Source organism: Thermobia domestica, unplaced genomic scaffold (assembly GCF_964235325.1).
Source record: "Thermobia domestica unplaced genomic scaffold, izTheDome1.hap1.1 HAP1_SCAFFOLD_1137, whole genome shotgun sequence".
Lineage (NCBI taxonomy): Eukaryota > Metazoa > Arthropoda > Insecta > Zygentoma > Lepismatidae > Thermobia > Thermobia domestica.
The window spans coordinates 15,950-34,725 of NW_027656847.1; the positions used below are offsets into that span (position 1 = coordinate 15,950).

Consider the following 18,776-nt stretch of genomic DNA (forward strand, 5'->3'; position numbering starts at 1 on the left):
GATACTCTTTATCTGTAGTAGGCGGCGGAGTTGGTGGAGTGGAAGGTTTAGGAGTGGCTTGTTTCTGTTTGGCCCGCCGTTGTCGTTCCAACTCAAAAACATAGCAGCCTCTAAAATTGGCCGGGTGGTCTTGTCCGCAATTCACGCAGTAGGCTGGCTCCGTACGGGATCTTTTTGGACAGTCTTTAGTAAGATGAGCTTGTGGGCATTTTAGGCATCGTGGTGCCGCATGGCATGAGTTCTGGGAATGTCCCAGACGTTGACATCTATAACATTGTAAGTAATCACTGGGTTTATAAGGCTCCACGGTGATGCGGTAGCATAAGAGGGCTTTTAGCCCGTAGATTTCCTGAATTGTTGGCGTTTTCTTAAAGGATGCGAGAAACAGTGGTAGGGCAACCTTATTATCTGATGTCTGAGTTTTTCCTTTGAGCTGATGTACTGCGACAACCGGGAAGTTTTGTTCTTGAAGATCAGCTTTAATGTCCTCTACTGGGGTGTCAATTGGTAATTTCCGAATGACGACTTTCAATAACTGGTCTCGTTTGGGTTGCTCAGTGGCGTATTGATAGTTTTTGTCTTTACAAAATTGTTCCAGTTTATCATATTCTCCTGCGGATGTACAGGTAAATTGAATGAAGTCTCCGGATTGGAAGGCTTTTGGTTTGATACGACAGGTTTTATGAAGAGTATCAGTAAAGGCGTATTTGTTATCGACACCATATACGTACAGGCATTTTGGCTTGGCTTTGGTGGTGGCTGAATTGATGTTATCAGATGCTGATGAGGCAGATGTCGTGTCGATGCAATGTGCTTCAGAAGATAGATCTCCCAGCGGGGAGTATTTATTTGTTAGTTGTACATTAGACGATGAATGTGGGTTCTTTCTGGGAGCGAAAGAATGTTTTCCTTTCACTGGAAGGAAGTCGCCCTGATCGGAGGCAGAGAGACGTTGCTTCTTGTTATGAAGAGGTATGGGAGAGTCATCATTATCTTCTCCATCCATTTCGTAATCGTTGATATGCTGCTCATTGTCTCGGGTGGTGTCTCTTGCAAGAGCCGGTACTGTAGGTGATGCAGGTGAACAATTCACATTGGGCGGCACAGCATAGTGCGAACCAGAGAGTGGAGAGCTTATATTGGAGGTGCCGTGAGTCATAGTGGCATTAAGGTTTTCTCCTGGGAGAGAAGAGGTCGTGATCATTGATTTGTTAGCTGTAGCTTGTTCTACTGCTCGTTTTATGTCAACAAAGGAACGAGATTCCATGTCTTGTACAATTGAATTGAATTGTTCTGTAGTCAGATGGCTTTGCCGGAGCAATTCATTAAGTTGGAGTTGGTCATGTTGGTTAAAAGTTCCACTGAAAGACGAATTCGTGTGCTGTTGAGCCATGTTGCTGCATATGTTGTTGAGATCGTTGTAAGAGTCCAAACTGTGTGATGCCGAACAAGTTTGAACGTTTGACTAGTCAAATTTTCCTTTTTCCGCAGTTTCCAGAAAAAACGCGGGAACTTTTTTGTTTGCGCGCGAAAACCTTACATCGACGTGCACAGGGGAAGCTCTGAGATACTCTCAGCTCTTCTGAATGCGGCCTCCCATGAATCAAGTCAGTTTTGTTACTACTTCAAGCGTGCACCCGAGTGCATCAAATGAAAAGCAAGGCAGTTGGCGCGAATTGAAACACGTACTGTAATTTAAATGAAGTCGATAAATCGGCGGACACATCTAATTTTGCTGAACGAGTGAGTCATCATGCCACCAAAAACTAGCGGAAAGGCTGCAAAGAAGGCTGGTAAAGCCCAAAAGAATATCTCCAAGGGAGATAAGAAGAAGAAGAGGAGGAGGAAGGAGAGCTATGCCATTTACATCTACAAAGTTTTGAAGCAAGTGCATCCTGACACTGGCATATCTAGCAAAGCTATGAGTATCATGAACAGCTTTGTTAATGACATCTTCGAGCGTATTGCTGCTGAAGCTTCTCGTTTGGCCCATTACAATAAGCGGTCAACTATCACCAGCCGGGAAATCCAAACAGCTGTGCGCCTTCTTTTGCCTGGTGAACTTGCCAAGCACGCTGTAAGTGAGGGTACGAAGGCTGTTACCAAGTACACAAGCTCTAAGTAAAAATCTTCTTCAAGATTTTTCATTTCAAACGGTCCTTGTCAGGACCAACACATTATTCGAAAGAGTTAAATCACGAAATTTGCTTCATTCTGTTATGTAGAAACACCTTGAAATCCAATTTCTATATGCTGTTAGTAAAAAAGTAAAGCACATAGCGGAGATGTGTCGTGCTTGTATACGAAAGGCATTTACTCGCCGGAGATCTACACTTAGTCATAATAATTTACTTTTAAAAAGTGGTAATACATTCCGTGTTAAGTATAGTAGTAGGTGCACACGGATCGGAAATCAGGTTATTTTAATGTGCCGTGCAAATAAACAGGCTGTTAGTGTAAGAAATAGTGGGTATAACGCTTAGAATATCGATTAATCGCTATGAAATAATGTTGATAAATTATCTCTTGAAAGTACTATAAAATTAATGTTTCTAGTATTTTCGTACTTGAAGGATAATGAAATTTGAAAAAGAGATGCCAACAGCACCTGGTGTTCCCAGGCGGTCACCCATCCAAGTACTGACCAGGCCCGATGCTGCTTGACTTCGGTGATCGGACGAGAACCGGTATATTCAGCATGGTATGGCCGTTGGCAACTACCTTTTCTTCAATGTCCTGTTAAGGAAGTATGTTTTAAGTAAGAATTGACATTATTAACTATAAAGGCAAGCATATTAACGTCGTTAACATTACTTGGAATATACTAATATTCGAATAAATATTTGAATGTTCGAATGATGAGTGATTCGGATGTTCATAGTGCCACTATGTCCTATCGAGTTTACTATCACGAACCACGTATGAAATTGTATATAAATAAATAAAAATAAATCCTTTATTAAGTATTGATTACAGGAAAAAGGCAAACTTACATTCTTTAATGTACACAATGAAATGTATGAAAGATATTTTTAAGATATGTTTCACTTACCCTTTATAACGCAAGGTAGTTTTCAGTGTAGCATCCTCTTCAGCTGCGAGATAACGTAAGGCAGATGATCATTCAGTCGTGAAGCACTAAAATGTAATATACATTTTAACTATTATCGATAAGAATTATTTACTGCAGGGATGCAAATAAAGTGAGGCAAATTAGTAAATAAAAACCGATACTGTAACTGATAATGTAATTACGTATCTGTATTAGTTGTATATACAGTAATCGCACGATTATCCGCGGAGTTGGATGTTGGCATAATCGCGCATAATCAGCAGTATGAGCAGAAAAGGGAAATGAAATGAAATCTTTAGATTTACGTCGCATACTTATACCGGTTACGCTAAAGGAGACGGTGATGATGAGTACTGAATGAAGAAAGTGGGAGGAAACGGGAGAAACCCGAGAAAACCCATGAGCACGGTCTTTATGCACGACAAAGTTCACACGGCACGAGCTGGGATTGAACCAGGGACCCCAAGCACCGGAGGCCAAAAAAGGGACAAAAAGTCTTTCGTGCAACTTTCGTTTTCGGTAAAAAGTTTACACATAATTTAGAAAGAGTAGTTTTCTGGTCTTTTTATTTCACAAGTTGGTTCATGTCTATATTTTTTACATGCATAAAAAATTTTTCAACTCCCTTGCTTAGTTCCTGTTAAAGACCTCTACCTCTGATTGTATTTTTTGCACATATTCTTATTGTTTTCAGACAACATTTCTAAGAGCGTAATTTATCGTCAGCAAGAAAAGAAAAGGAAAGCCTCGGATAGTGGAATGTGTACTGTATATATATATATATATATATATATATATATATATATATATATATATATATATATATATATATATATATATATATATATACGTATTAGTATATAGTTTTATTTTATACGTCTCCTATTATTACACAATGTGCAGATATTGTGAAAGCGCAAGTAAATATGTATAACTCCCCGTTCTGCACTTAATAACTTGAAAGAAGTTCGGGGAAGGTAGTGTAACAGAAAGTGCAAACAGAAATGAGGGTTTACAGGCATTTAATATTATTCCGTAGTAGTATGATTTTTTGTAAAATATATATATATATATATATATATATATATATATATATATATATATATATATATATATATATATATATATATATAACATACATATTCAATGATATAGTAAGAGGTTAGCAGCACTGATAGAACTGCAGAAAGTACAAAACCGTTAATAAGAAAGAGAGAGAGATGGTGGCCGCTTTTGTGCTTTTCATTGGCTAATTCCGAATTGCGCGCGAATACGTACGAGATTTCTTTCTTTTTCCTCTTCGCAGCCCAGATGTTGCCAATTAGAAGTTTTTAGTACTACATTTGTATGAAAATGTTGCCTTTAAGAAATGTGGTTTGCATACGGAGAAAAGAGCAAAATGAATATTTATCTTAGTGGGCATGAAAAAAGACGAAACATTTTGCAAGATGGACACACGAACTTCCTTAATGCAGGCGTTCAGTACATTATTGTAAAGAAAAAAACACTAAAAAGAATTACTTCAATATCCCTAGCAACATTCAACAATTCATAGAGAAAAATCTTTATTTTGAGAACAATGGAAAACTATGTAATTGTAGATAACTACTAAATTTAATGATTAAGGAAAACGTTTAGGCCCGGCCCTTCAGAAAGAAAGTGCACAGAATTTTCTCTCATGGAAGCAATTGCAAAATCAACATTTTGTTTGCAGTTATAATTAGAGGATCTATATACAGGGTGTTCGAAAAAGAATGTATCCTCTTGAAAGAAAATATTCTCTGGGCCCCTAATCCTTTATATACCGAAAGGAAGTTTGTATAGCATTTTTTCTTACCTTCGTTAGAAGAATTGAAAGTGACTACTATCGTGACACGGGAGATATTTGATCGATAGTCGAATTACTCCCATGCTCGAATGAACACGTCTCTTGTAAGGAGAGGAAAGGCTTCTGTGATCCGCTATCGCAGCTGTGTCATATCTGCAGAGAATGTTAGGACACAAACGTGATCTTTGAGAGCCTCGTGAAAAGAAGTCGCATAGTATCATGTGTGGAGACATCGGGGCCATCTGAAGAACGCTTCATCATTAGGACCAAGGGCGAGTTACGAAACACTCTGGGATATATTTATTAACATAACTTCTCGTCATTCTGCAAGTGTGGTGGAGCTCCATCCTATTGGAAAAGGAAACCTCGGGAGCCCTCTTCATGTGTAGGTATCGTTCACATCTGAAGCATGTGAAGATAGATTACTGTACTATCGTGTACCTAAAATCATTTTCTACGAATACGAACATGTCTACACCTGAAGGCAGTGCAGCTCTTTTTCTCTTTTTTTTTTGGTCATGTATTGTAACGCGGGGCAATGCACACAATAACATGTAATGTTGTGTATCATCATAAAGGGCCAGGGCGATGATTGGATCTTGATGGACGTGGAGAACTGATAGGTGATGTGAGTGGTATTGTGATCTATGGTTGTATGTTTACTGATGAATGCATAAGGAGAGGTGAAGGGGTTGCCTTTTTTTTTATGTCGATCGGCAGGGAAGCGATTGGGAAACTTTTGACTTTGTTTTTCAACCGAATATATTGATTGAATAGGTCGCCGACAATTTTACGGGGCGTCACGTCGTTGCCTTTTTCATGTCGATCGCGAGCGAAGCGAGCGTTTTTTTTTTTTTTTTTTTTTTACCGACAATATGTATTGAATCGGTTGCCAACACCTTTAGGGGCGCGTCACGTCCTTCTTTCTGTGCTGATCGCGAGCGAAGCGAGCGCGAAATTTTTGACTTTTTTTTTTTTTTTTTTACCCACAATATTTATTCAATCGGTCGCCAACACTTTTAGGGGTGCGTCACGTCCTATTTTCTCTGCTGATCGCGAGCGAAGCGAGCGCGAAATTTTGACCTTTTTTTCTCTTTTTAATTCTTTTTTTTTCTTTAAGAAAAAATATTGATTTCATAGGTCGCCAACATTTTTACGGGATGGAACATCGTTTATTTGTTTTTCCAACCGTCTTTCTGTCTTGAGCCCCCGCCAAGTTAACTTTATGGTGGACAAAAACTATGTGCGGTGGGTTACCGCGGGGTTCTCCCGTTTCCTCCCACTTTCTTCATTCCACCACCATTTCAATCATTTCTCATAATCAGCGCCTCTTTTAGCCTAAGCGGCATAACGTGGGACGTAAAACAAAGATTTCCTTTAGTTGCTTTCTGTCTTGATTACGAGCGCGAAATTTTTTACTTTTTTTTTCTTTCTTTTGATATTATTCATTTAATAGGACGGCAACACCTTTACGGGCCGCCGCGTCGTCGTTTACACTTCTTCAGCCCATATTCTTTCTGCTTGTTCGTTTTCCGGCATCTTGTTATCACCGCCCGCGGGAATGCCTATGTCTTTCATCGCTTTTTGAAGCAAATCTTTAATAAATATGCACTCTCACATTTCTACTAATATGCATACCACAGTGGATAGACTGTAACTAGGAAAGCAGAAGCCTGCATATCATATTATTTAACAGTTGAAAGTGAACTGCCATTTTAAGTTTGATTTTGATCAGATGAGTGCAGTTCAACTCGTCGACAATTGTGAAGATTCTCGAGGTTAGGGACCATCCATTTTGTGCTTTGTAATGAAAATGGCTGCAGCCAAACTTCTCTGATCTGAATGAAACTTGGCATGATGATACATCTTGACCTGCTCTACAAGTTTATTTAGTATTTTCCGTTGCGCAGGCTTTTGCTTCTCCAGGTTCTCCCATGGAACTGAGAAACGTATTCAGTCGAACTTCTGCGGTAAGTCAGTATATCATCCTGAGAAGTTTGATCGAGATAGCAGAGGTTCGACTATTCGTTTTTCAATTCCATGTGATATTACAACACGGTGAACTAAATTTATATAGAAACACTTTGATTTTGTTTTGTTTTTTGCTAGCATTAAACTGAGAAAATGTTATTGAATAGACAGAGAACACCACTCAAAGAAAAGTACATCATAAGAATATATATATGGTTGCTGTGGTTCTCGGTTTAATTTGCTAGTTAAGAAACTTGCTCTAAATAAGTACATCTTACAGGTGAAAAACTAAGCCAGGCGATAGAATTAAATATAAAGTTATACACTTTTATTTTACGTTTACTAGTGTTGGGTTACTACTGTAAAATAAGTCAGTATATATGAAAGATAACTGTATTAGGTACTATTTTCCACCGGCGGTGTATTCTTGCATAGTGTACTTAATGTTTACAAGCGGGGCGCTACTAGTATGGATGCATGACAAGTGCTATTGAAACTCGAAAACTAACTGGTTTCCACTACCCTTGCTTATACGTATACCCGCGTCGCCTTCGCTCCTGTTCACTTTGGACGCACATTCTTGCTATCGCTCAGGCCCCCAGCTTTCTCCTGTTTTGGCTCCCTTAAATAGTATTCGTGCTTTTTATTGGCCACCTGGCAAAGCACTTGTAATGATTTTACACCAGTAACTCTAAAATACATGTGTATTACTTTATTTAATTCTGTCGTCTGCAGAATTTTTTTTTTTTTTCGTACAAATATGCCTTTTCATGCAGAACACTGAATTTTGCCTGTAAATTTTTGAGAATATGCTGTGACGAAACTTGAGCACCGTTCTTCTTTTCTTTCTTATCACGAGTCTTCTTTAGCCTAATGAGCACAATCATCACACGATAACGACTATTCTTTTCATTTAACTTGTAAACAAGTTGAACTAATAATAATAATTGATGTACAAAGGAGAAGTGTCCTACATATTTGAGGTAAAAAATAAAATAAATATACTTCTACTTCATCCGTGTTTACAAAGTTAAATGTTATCGATTTACAAAAAATGGTCACCTATCCACACACTGACCAGGCTCGACACTGCTTGACCATACATATTAAAACATCGGTCCCACTGAATACACAAGTAGTAAGCACATTCACATAAAAATAATTAGGATTACAGTATATAAAATGTGTTAATTAAAATAGCAAATGCCTTACCTTATCACAGGCGATCCAAAGCCACTGCACATCATCTGCTACGCACACTATATTCCTCCAATATTTCACTCACTTCCTATATCACGCAACAGAAAATATTAATAAAATTCACTTAGCAACATTTTCATTTTTAATCAACAATACGTATAACAATTAAGAATAAAATTAATTGTGAGCACATTGTTATAATTAGAATACTGTTTTTATTCGTTTACAAATATGGGATTAATATAGAGCTGGCAGCAACAATATATACAACTCATCCTGTATGTATCGTAAATCCTAACTTGAGAAGACATCTCTGACGCAAACAATGAGACAAGAAATCAAATACTATATCCGACACATTTGGGGTTTATTGAACTTCAATGTTGGAAGATACCACCTTGTCGGTAGTACAAATGTAATATCCTTACAACACGCGGAACTTTTGCCAGGCATATCTAGGAATTTGGGAAGATTAATTGATATCCTTAATGTGCAATGTATGATTATGACGCATTGTTATGTACACGCAGACGGAACCAGGACAATCTATAGATGACATTTGCACTGTGTTTGGACAATTTGTTCGCAGAAAGTAACCGTTTTTGTCTATGAATACTTGAGAACATGGAAGGTATGAGATATACATTTTATGCGCAAATATTATAATACAAATCATTGTTAGTTTGGTGGATGCGTGAAAGAAAGAAAAGGAGTAGATTTTTGCAGACGTCCGGATATAAAGCGAGAACTGAGAATACGCATCTATAACATCTATTTTCTTTGTGTTAATGATATCGATGAACTAAACGGGGAAACTAAAATACAACTGTTTGCAGTATAATTCGAAGTATAGTCAAGTGCAGAGGCGTACTCACGGGGTGTCCACCGGGTGCGGACTCCTCGCAAAAGTTCCTAAGTGAACATACATTTGCAGACTTTCTCATTAAATGTAGTTATTAACAGGGAAAATATTGATGTATCATCAATATAAATCTGATCTTACACTTCATCTGTACTCTGTCTGTATCATGTTTTTGTGAAAAAGTAAGTGGAATATTTATCGTGTTTTCGAATGCAGAATAATAGTATATAGACATAGTGGCTTGTAGTATTGGAACCTTGCCCCCCGAAGCTTGGATCCCTTAGAAGAAAAAAAAAATGCATGCGCGCCTGGTGAAATGGTTAACGAATTCAGTTCACTCGATGAATCGACAGATAGTAATACACATTTCGACAGATCGACAGCATTCGACAGATACAGACATATGAAAGTAGCACAAGAATTAGGCGAAAGTCCGTGCGTTTCCTCAATTCACGTAGGAAACAACAGAAAATATCAACTACCATAAAATAATCCGTATATATATTTAATTTATTTGGAATAAAATAAATATAGAAACAACCTGTTCATACATAACTACGGTAAGTGCGTTAATTGCTAACGTAAGAACAAATATGAAACAAGGCACAAAATAAAAAAGAAAAATAAAGTTAAAGGGAATAAATATTTAGGCTTGATTGTCATTCGTATTAAGAAGCTGGGTAATAAAATGTTAAAATCTACAGAAAATTATGAAATTAAATCAGGATTTGAAATAAAAGTCTATACATTGGAAGTAGGCCAGGGAGTTTGCAAGGCAGATGTGTGCGACACGCGTTACTTTATAGATTCCCTTCATTGAACTATAGTAAGCAGTACGAAGATGGTACTTTGCGTATAATCACAGGAAGGATTGAAGTTAATTACCATGGTAATATAATTATTTATTGATAAGTATTTCCATGTTAAATTATGAAAATTATAAGCACAAGGAGGGTGAAAAAGTAGTGTGACCGACTTAGCAATGACTGAAACATAAAATAGAAAAGCGAATAAAAACAAATGCCTTTTGAGTTATGTGGAATAAAGTTTCTTCTAGCCAGTAAGGAAGAATAGGATCTGGTGCATTCATTGAATACCTGAAAAAAATCGTTTATCAAAATAGAAGGAAACACACTTATCGTTGTGGCAACTACGAACTTCTGTTTACCTCAGCCCGCCTCAGCAAGTGCTTTCTATCCGGTCCGCGCTCCGTAACCAAACTCAACGCTGCCTGCCAGCGAAAATTTCATTCTTCAGTATCGTTGAGTTTATTGCAGAAAGCAATGGCAGATACGGCATCAGCACCTGCAGCCCCGGCACAGGCTTCTCCTAAGAAGTCTGCAAAGCCTAAGAAACCAAAAACAACACCTTCTCATCCAAGAACATCAGAAATGGTGAACAACGCCATCAAGAATTTGAAGGAAAGGGGAGGAAGTTCACTGCAAGCTATTAAGAAATACATCTCTCAGAACTACAAAGTGGATGCCGAGAAGCTTGCTCCATTTATCAAGAAATACTTGAGAAGTGCAGTTGCTTCTGGGTCTTTGGTTCAGACCAAGGGAAAAGGTGCATCTGGATCGTTTAAGCTTAGTGCTTCATCGCTGAAGGAGAAGCCTGAAGGTGGATCTTCAACCAAGGCGAAACGATCAGCATCAAAGGAGAAGAAGCCTGCGAAAAAGCCAGCAGCTAAACGTCCCAAGAAGACTGGTGAAAAGAAAAAGGCTGCTGCTCCCAAACCTAAGAAATCACCATCTAAAGTGAAGAAGGCAAAAACTCCCAAGAAGCCAAAGGCCCCGAAGCCAAAGAAGGCTACAGCAAAACCGAAAAGTGCTAAGAAGGCTGCACCAAAGAAGAAGTAAATGTGTCAGTAAATCATCTGACATTTTAAAACGGCTCTTTTTAGAGCCATCAAATACTTTGAGAAGAGTAAAATTGTGCTTTTCCTATCATTATCACATGTTCATTCATAGCAATGTATAGTATACACGCAAGGGACTTTGAGTTTTCTTTTTAACCGAAGCACTTCTTGATGTAAGTGCTTTATAACAGAGGGGAATTGAGGGTGGGGAAAGAAAGCTTTCACGGGTGTCAAGAATGGTGTACTCGAAAAAAAATGGGGAACACATTACGTAATGTCAATTTGTGATCACTTACTTTTTCCTTGTTCCTATCTTCAAGTAGCGAAACAGTACAGAAAACGCACTTAATGCATTTGTTAGAAAAACTTTTGCAGGCTGACTGGGTTCGATTCTCGGTGGGAGCTCAAATGTTTCGCATTGCACGTTAATAAGTAGGTCCACGTTTGAAACAGCCTTGCTGCTGAAAGGGACACTAAACTAAAATCAACTCTTTTCAAGGCTGGGGTGAAAGAAATGTTCGAACTTATTACAACTCGTGAAAGTGAAGTAGACTGTTTCAATTTAACGTCGTACTATTATGATTTTTATGATAAAGGAGACGGGTGATTACGCCTAATGAATGATGGAAATACTGGTGTAATGAGAAAGTGTTAGGAAAAGGGAACACGCTAATAACCACGGATACCGTCTTATAATTCGTAATATTGCTATAAAGAAAAATAGTAACACCAGCAGAAATGTAGGTGTACAATTGAACTGATGTTAAGTACAAACAGACACTTAAAGAAAGTTTAGTTTAACGTTTGCATTCAACAGCAGCGACCTCTGAGAAAATATTACTTTTGCTACCTTGGAAGAAGTACATATTTCGCCTGCGAGTTCTATGAGATTAATAACGTTGAGAAGGGCAAACAGTGGTTGAATCGAAGTTAACTTATGCAACATATGGCAAAATCGAATCCTTGACCACATAAAACGAAGATAATCAATCGGTAAACATAGGGGAAAACTAAAGAATATACTTGAAAGATAGGATGATATACGAAACGAGAGGAAAACGAAGGTAGATGTATTAACTATGCAACATACGGCGTGAGAATTAAAAAAAAAAAGATAACAAGTATGGACAAGATCCTTGTTAGGATAACAGCATCTCTAAGTAGTGTATTGGTCCTAAAAAGGACCGTTTTTGAACTCAGTGCCAGAACTTCAAACTTAAGCACGTTCCCCACGGATGCGGCGAGCAAGCTGAATGTCCTTAGGCATGATTGTGACTCTCTTTGCGTGAATAGCACACAAGTTGGTGTCTTCGAAAAGCCCTACAAGGTAAGCTTCACTTGCCTCCTGTAAAGCCATGACAGCTGAGCTTTGGAAGCGAAGATCTGTCTTGAAATCTTGTGCAATTTCTCGGACGAGTCGTTGGAAGGGCAGCTTGCGGATGAGCAATTCAGTGCTCTTCTGGTAACGACGAATTTCTCGGAGAGCCACAGTACCAGGCCTGTAACGATGGGGCTTTTTCACTCCACCGGTAGCTGGAGCACTCTTTCTTGCAGCTTTGGTGGCAAGCTGCTTTCGAGGAGCTTTGCCTCCAGTAGATTTCCTAGCTGTCTGCTTGGTACGTGCCATTGCAACTGTCACGACTTGTTTCAAATAATTGCGCGCTGAATGAAGTCAAGTTATATAAAGAGCAAAACCGTTAAATCAAGCTATTTCTCATTGGATAAAGTCAGTCGAAAAGGACAGTTCTCATTGGCTTAGACACGTTTTGTGTTTTTCCTCCGTGCTTTCCCTGCATGATCGAAGGAACAAAACCACGAGTCTTGGGCTGCTTGGGCTTGTATTTCTCGTGTGTGGTGAGCGAAGCAGTAACATATCGAAATGACAGGACGTGGAAAAGGAGGCAAGGGTCTTGGCAAAGGAGGTGCCAAGCGCCACCGTAAAGTTCTTCGTGACAACATCCAGGGTATCACCAAACCCGCTATTAGGCGTCTTGCTCGCCGTGGTGGTGTGAAGCGTATCTCTGGTCTCATTTATGAAGAGACCCGAGGAGTATTGAAAGTATTCCTGGAGAACGTAATCAGAGATGCTGTTACATACACAGAACACGCCAAGAGGAAGACAGTGACAGCTATGGATGTTGTGTATGCCTTGAAGAGGCAAGGAAGAACCCTGTACGGTTTCGGAGGTTAAGTTGGGGTTCCTCCTATTTTGGATATAAAATTGGCATAAACGGCTCTTTTCAGAGCCAACAAATTTATATAAAGGGAAAGATTTACTTTGTGCGATTTTCTGTTAGATTATAAGAATTCGTGTAACTACATTAAAGCCTTTTGATGCACACAAAATTACAGACGTAGAGAGATTAATTTGAGAAAATCATACGTTTTTTTTTACATTATGTACGTTCATGTATACGTATTCATATGTAGCAGTATTAATGCTGGAGAAGGGGTTCTGGTTGGAAATTGGCGATTTGTTGGAAGTAGCGAGCATGAGAGATGCGAAACGCAAGTCGGAATTTCTGTTCTGACAGTAGGATGTACGTATAGAGGCTTATACAACTTCTATACTGTGCTGTGAGGGGCGAATAATGCGTTAGAAACCTGAATCTTGTCCTTTATCTTGTTTACGTGGTCTTGGGTTCGATTTTTTTCTTTTGCGGTAGTGTCTATTGTGATTTACATGTAAATTAATGACACTTCGTAGCGGGTTAGTAAAATAAAGAGTAATACAAATATGAGATGTAGGTTAATGCATTGTATACTTCACATTATTTACTAAAGAAAGGCAGTAGTTACAAGAAACCTAGGCTCGCTCGTTGGGCACAGTAGCAAATGAGTTCTGAGATCAGAGAATAAGAGTAGTTGCGTATTACAAACCATATACATATAACACATATCACACAAATATGAATATCGACCTTGCAAAGAATAAATCGTACTTAAGTGTGCATTTAATGTCATTACTATGTTGCAAAAGAAATTTAGGAAAGTTTTTTGATCCGCTCTGTTCATGATGTCATTGGGGCATAGTAATGAACAATAATAAATGTCGAGAACATATTGAACAGAGTAATTTCAGCCAAGCCAACGCAAGAGAGAAACATGAGTGCTTTAAGAATGTTGGAAATTCCTTTGTCTAGCATGAAGTACATGAGAATATGTGGTATGAGGTTTTCTTCCATTGCTGAGAATCTGGGCTCGACTGTCCTGTCCTCTGGGTAATATGAGCCCGATGTACGCAAATATCAAAAAAATGTAGCTAGCGACAATACAAAAGGTAATGATCTTATAATTAATAATGTAGTGGGAACTAAGCACATCGCTGTTTGGAGTATTCTAAAGATAGTGTGACTTCCTATGGGCTTCAATTACGATCGACGACTACACATACTAATTAATCGAATAGCAGCGAGAATTTCGAATGACACTAAGCAACTATCTCAGACACTTTTGATGAGTCTGTATATCGAAAACAATTCATTTCAATCGTAAATCTCCTCTATAAAGGGGTTTGTGGCCCTCATAAGGGCCGATTTGTATGAGATATAGGTCTTACATTTATGCCTTCTTCTCAGTTTTCTTGGGCAGAAGTACAGCTTGAATGTTGGGCAAAACACCACCCTGAGCGATTGTAACTCCAGACAACAACTTGTTTAATTCCTCGTCGTTACGGATAGCTAACTGCAGATGACGTGGAATAATCCTAGTCTTCTTGTTGTCACGAGCAGCGTTGCCTGCCAACTCAAGAACTTCAGCTGCCAGGTATTCCATGACTGCAGCCAAATACACGGGAGCGCCAGCACCAACTCGTTCGGCATAGTTACCCTTTCGCAAAAGACGATGGATTCTGCCTACTGGGAATTGAAGGCCAGCCCTGCTGGAGCGGGACTTGCTCTTTCCCTTGACTTTTCCACCTTTGCCGCGACCAGACATTGTTCAATATTCTTTCGTAATAAGATGAGAGGAAAAATTGCGGCCTCCACAGGTCCACAGGTCCACAGGTTAACATGACAAGTTGGTCGAGTGTGAGTACCGGGCTAGAAGCCCCTGCCTCTTATATGAGATGATAATCCATTTGAAGTAACGGCATGTGAAGTGATGACCAAATCAGCCACTGTCGCTGATCGCCAGGGAATGTGGAGTCTGGTAGAAGTCCTGTATAGTGCCTGGGGAGCTGTGAGTCTGGTCGTTGCTGATGAGAGAGTATTAGCACTGGAAGCTTGGAAGAGTCCTGATTGGCAGCGGCGATGACCAATGAGGCAGCCTGGAGTGGCCCTCATAAGGGTGTGGTCCTGTATGTATGGAAAGGTCGTGGTTAATTAAAGAATTCACTAAGCATGTCAATGAAGATTGACAGCTTGTTGAACATGTCTTTTTCTTCTTTCAATTTCGGCGTATACTTCTTGAGGAGAGGGAGTAGTCTGAATAGTTCAAAGTCCTTCAATATTTGAAGAAAATCTTTGAAGGAGGTTGCGGCAGTGTCTTCTGGTGCTGAAGGAGGTGTATCTTTCTTCGGAAGAGGAGGCCAGGAGGTCCGGTCGTCTGTACTGGAAAAAGTCTTGGTTGGCTTCATGGTTGATGGGGTCGTGGAAGTGTCCGTCGTTTCAGATGCAGGGGTCTTACTGTTTTTCCCCTGGAGAAGGCGTTGAATTTTAGGGCATCCTGAGTAGTTGGCGGGGTGATCTCCCGTGCACAAGTCAGTTTTGTTACTACTTCAAGCGTGCACCCGAGTGCATCAAATGAAAAGCAAGGCAGTTGGCGCGAATTGAAACACGTACTGTAATTTAAATGAAGTCGATAAATCGGCGGACACATCTAATTTTGCTGAACGAGTGAGTCATCATGCCACCAAAAACTAGCGGAAAGGCTGCAAAGAAGGCTGGTAAAGCCCAAAAGAATATCTCCAAGGGAGATAAGAAGAAGAAGAGGAGGAGGAAGGAGAGCTATGCCATTTACATCTACAAAGTTTTGAAGCAAGTGCATCCTGACACTGGCATATCTAGCAAAGCTATGAGTATCATGAACAGCTTTGTGAAATTATGGCATCCACAGCCGTGTCTAGAGGTAAGTGGCGAATCACTGCTTTAATGACATCTTTCTTCTTTTGTATTTCTGTGGCGTACTCAAGGTTTTCAGCAGAGCAGAAATCTTGGATAGCTTGGAAGTCTTCTTGAAGAGTGCATTTGATCTTGAGAAAACCTTTCATGAAACGAAAGGTGGGCGTTTCTTTACATTGTTTTTGCACAAGTCAGTTTTGTTACTACTTCAAGCGTGCACCCGAGTGCATCAAATGAAAAGCAAGGCAGTTGGCGCGAATTGAAACACGTACTGTAATTTAAATGAAGTCGATAAATCGGCGGACACATCTAATTTTGCTGAACGAGTGAGTCATCATGCCACCAAAAACTAGCGGAAAGGCTGCAAAGAAGGCTGGTAAAGCCCAAAAGAATATCTCCAAGGGAGATAAGAAGAAGAAGAGGAGGAGGAAGGAGAGCTATGCCATTTACATCTACAAAGTTTTGAAGCAAGTGCATCCTGACACTGGCATATCTAGCAAAGCTATGAGTATCATGAACAGCTTTGTTAATGACATCTTCGAGCGTATTGCTGCTGAAGCTTCTCGTTTGGCCCATTACAATAAGCGGTCAACTATCACCAGCCGGGAAATCCAAACAGCTGTGCGCCTTCTTTTGCCTGGTGAACTTGCCAAGCACGCTGTAAGTGAGGGTACGAAGGCTGTTACCAAGTACACAAGCTCTAAGTAAAAATCTTCTTCAAGATTTTTCATTTCAAACGGTCCTTGTCAGGACCAACACATTATTCGAAAGAGTTAAATCACGAAATTTGCTTCATTCTGTTATGTAGAAACACCTTGAAATCCAATTTCTATATGCTGTTAGTAAAAAAGTAAAGCACATAGCGGAGATGTGTCGTGCTTGTATACGAAAGGCATTTACTCGCCGGAGATCTACACTTAGTCATAATAATTTACTTTTAAAAAGTGGTAATACATTCCGTGTTAAGTATAGTAGTAGGTGCACACGGATCGGAAATCAGGTTATTTTAATGTGCCGTGCAAATAAACAGGCTGTTAGTGTAAGAAATAGTGGGTATAACGCTTAGAATATCGATTAATCGCTATGAAATAATGTTGATAAATTATCTCTTGAAAGTACTATAAAATTAATGTTTCTAGTATTTTCGTACTTGAAGGATAATGAAATTTGAAAAAGAGATGCCAACAGCACCTGGTGTTCCCAGGCGGTCACCCATCCAAGTACTGACCAGGCCCGATGCTGCTTGACTTCGGTGATCGGACGAGAACCGGTATATTCAGCATGGTATGGCCGTTGGCAACTACCTTTTCTTCAATGTCCTGTTAAGGAAGTATGTTTTAAGTAAGAATTGACATTATTAACTATAAAGGCAAGCATATTAACGTCGTTAACATTACTTGGAATATACTAATATTCGAATAAATATTTGAATGTTCGAATGATGAGTGATTCGGATGTTCATAGTGCCACTATGTCCTATCGAGTTTACTATCACGAACCACGTATGAAATTGTATATAAATAAATAAAAATAAATCCTTTATTAAGTATTGATTACAGGAAAAAGGCAAACTTACATTCTTTAATGTACACAATGAAATGTATGAAAGATATTTTTAAGATATGTTTCACTTACCCTTTATAACGCAAGGTAGTTTTCAGTGTAGCATCCTCTTCAGCTGCGAGATAACGTAAGGCAGATGATCATTCAGTCGTGAAGCACTAAAATGTAATATACATTTTAACTATTATCGATAAGAATTATTTACTGCAGGGATGCAAATAAAGTGAGGCAAATTAGTAAATAAAAACCGATACTGTAACTGATAATGTAATTACGTATCTGTATTAGTTGTATATACAGTAATCGCACGATTATCCGCGGAGTTGGATGTTGGCATAATCGCGCATAATCAGCAGTATGAGCAGAAAAGGGAAATGAAATGAAATCTTTAGATTTACGTCGCATACTTATACCGGTTACGCTAAAGGAGACGGTGATGATGAGTACTGAATGAAGAAAGTGGGAGGAAACGGGAGAAACCCGAGAAAACCCATGAGCACGGTCTTTATGCACGACAAAGTTCACACGGCACGAGCTGGGATTGAACCAGGGACCCCAAGCACCGGAGGCCAAAAAAGGGACAAAAAGTCTTTCGTGCAACTTTCGTTTTCGGTAAAAAGTTTACACATAATTTAGAAAGAGTAGTTTTCTGGTCTTTTTATTTCACAAGTTGGTTCATGTCTATATTTTTTACATGCATAAAAAATTTTTCAACTCCCTTGCTTAGTTCCTGTTAAAGACCTCTACCTCTGATTGTATTTTTTGCACATATTCTTATTGTTTTCAGACAACATTTCTAAGAGCGTAATTTATCGTCAGCAAGAAAAGAAAAGGAAAGCCTCGGATAGTGGAATGTGTACTGTATATATATATATATATATATATATATATATATATATATATATATATATATATATATATATATATATACGTATTAGTATATAGTTTTATTTTATACGTCTCCTATTATTACACAATGTGCAGATATTGTGAAAGCGCAAGTAAATATGTATAACTCCCCGTTCTGCACTTAATAACTTGAAAGAAGTTCGGGGAAGGTAGTGTAACAGAAAGTGCAAACAGAAATGAGGGTTTACAGGCATTTAATATTATTCCGTAGTAGTATGATTTTTTGTAAAATATATATATATATATATATATATATATATATATATATATATATATATATATATATATATATATATATATATATATATAAACATACATATTCAATGATATAGTAAGAGGTTAGCAGCACTGATAGAACTGCAGAAAGTACAAAACCGTTAATAAGAAAGAGAGAGAGATGGTGGCCGCTTTTGTGCTTTTCATTGGCTAATTCCGAATTGCGCGCGAATACG

The 18,776-nt window shown here is 38.7% G+C and overlaps 2 non-coding genes across 2 annotated transcripts; both read right to left on the reverse strand.

Moving 5' to 3' along the window:
* Positions 1–2,596: 2,596 nt before the first annotated feature.
* On the reverse strand, positions 2,597–2,715 carry LOC145677637 (5S ribosomal RNA). Its single transcript, XR_014129912.1, has one exon. It is a non-coding gene; the product is annotated as a 5S ribosomal RNA (ribosomal RNA).
* Positions 2,716–17,031: 14,316 nt separating this feature from the next.
* LOC145677638 (5S ribosomal RNA) lies at positions 17,032–17,150 on the reverse strand. The gene has a single exon (XR_014129913.1). It is a non-coding gene; the product is annotated as a 5S ribosomal RNA (ribosomal RNA).
* Between the last annotated feature and the right edge of the window lie 1,626 nt (positions 17,151–18,776).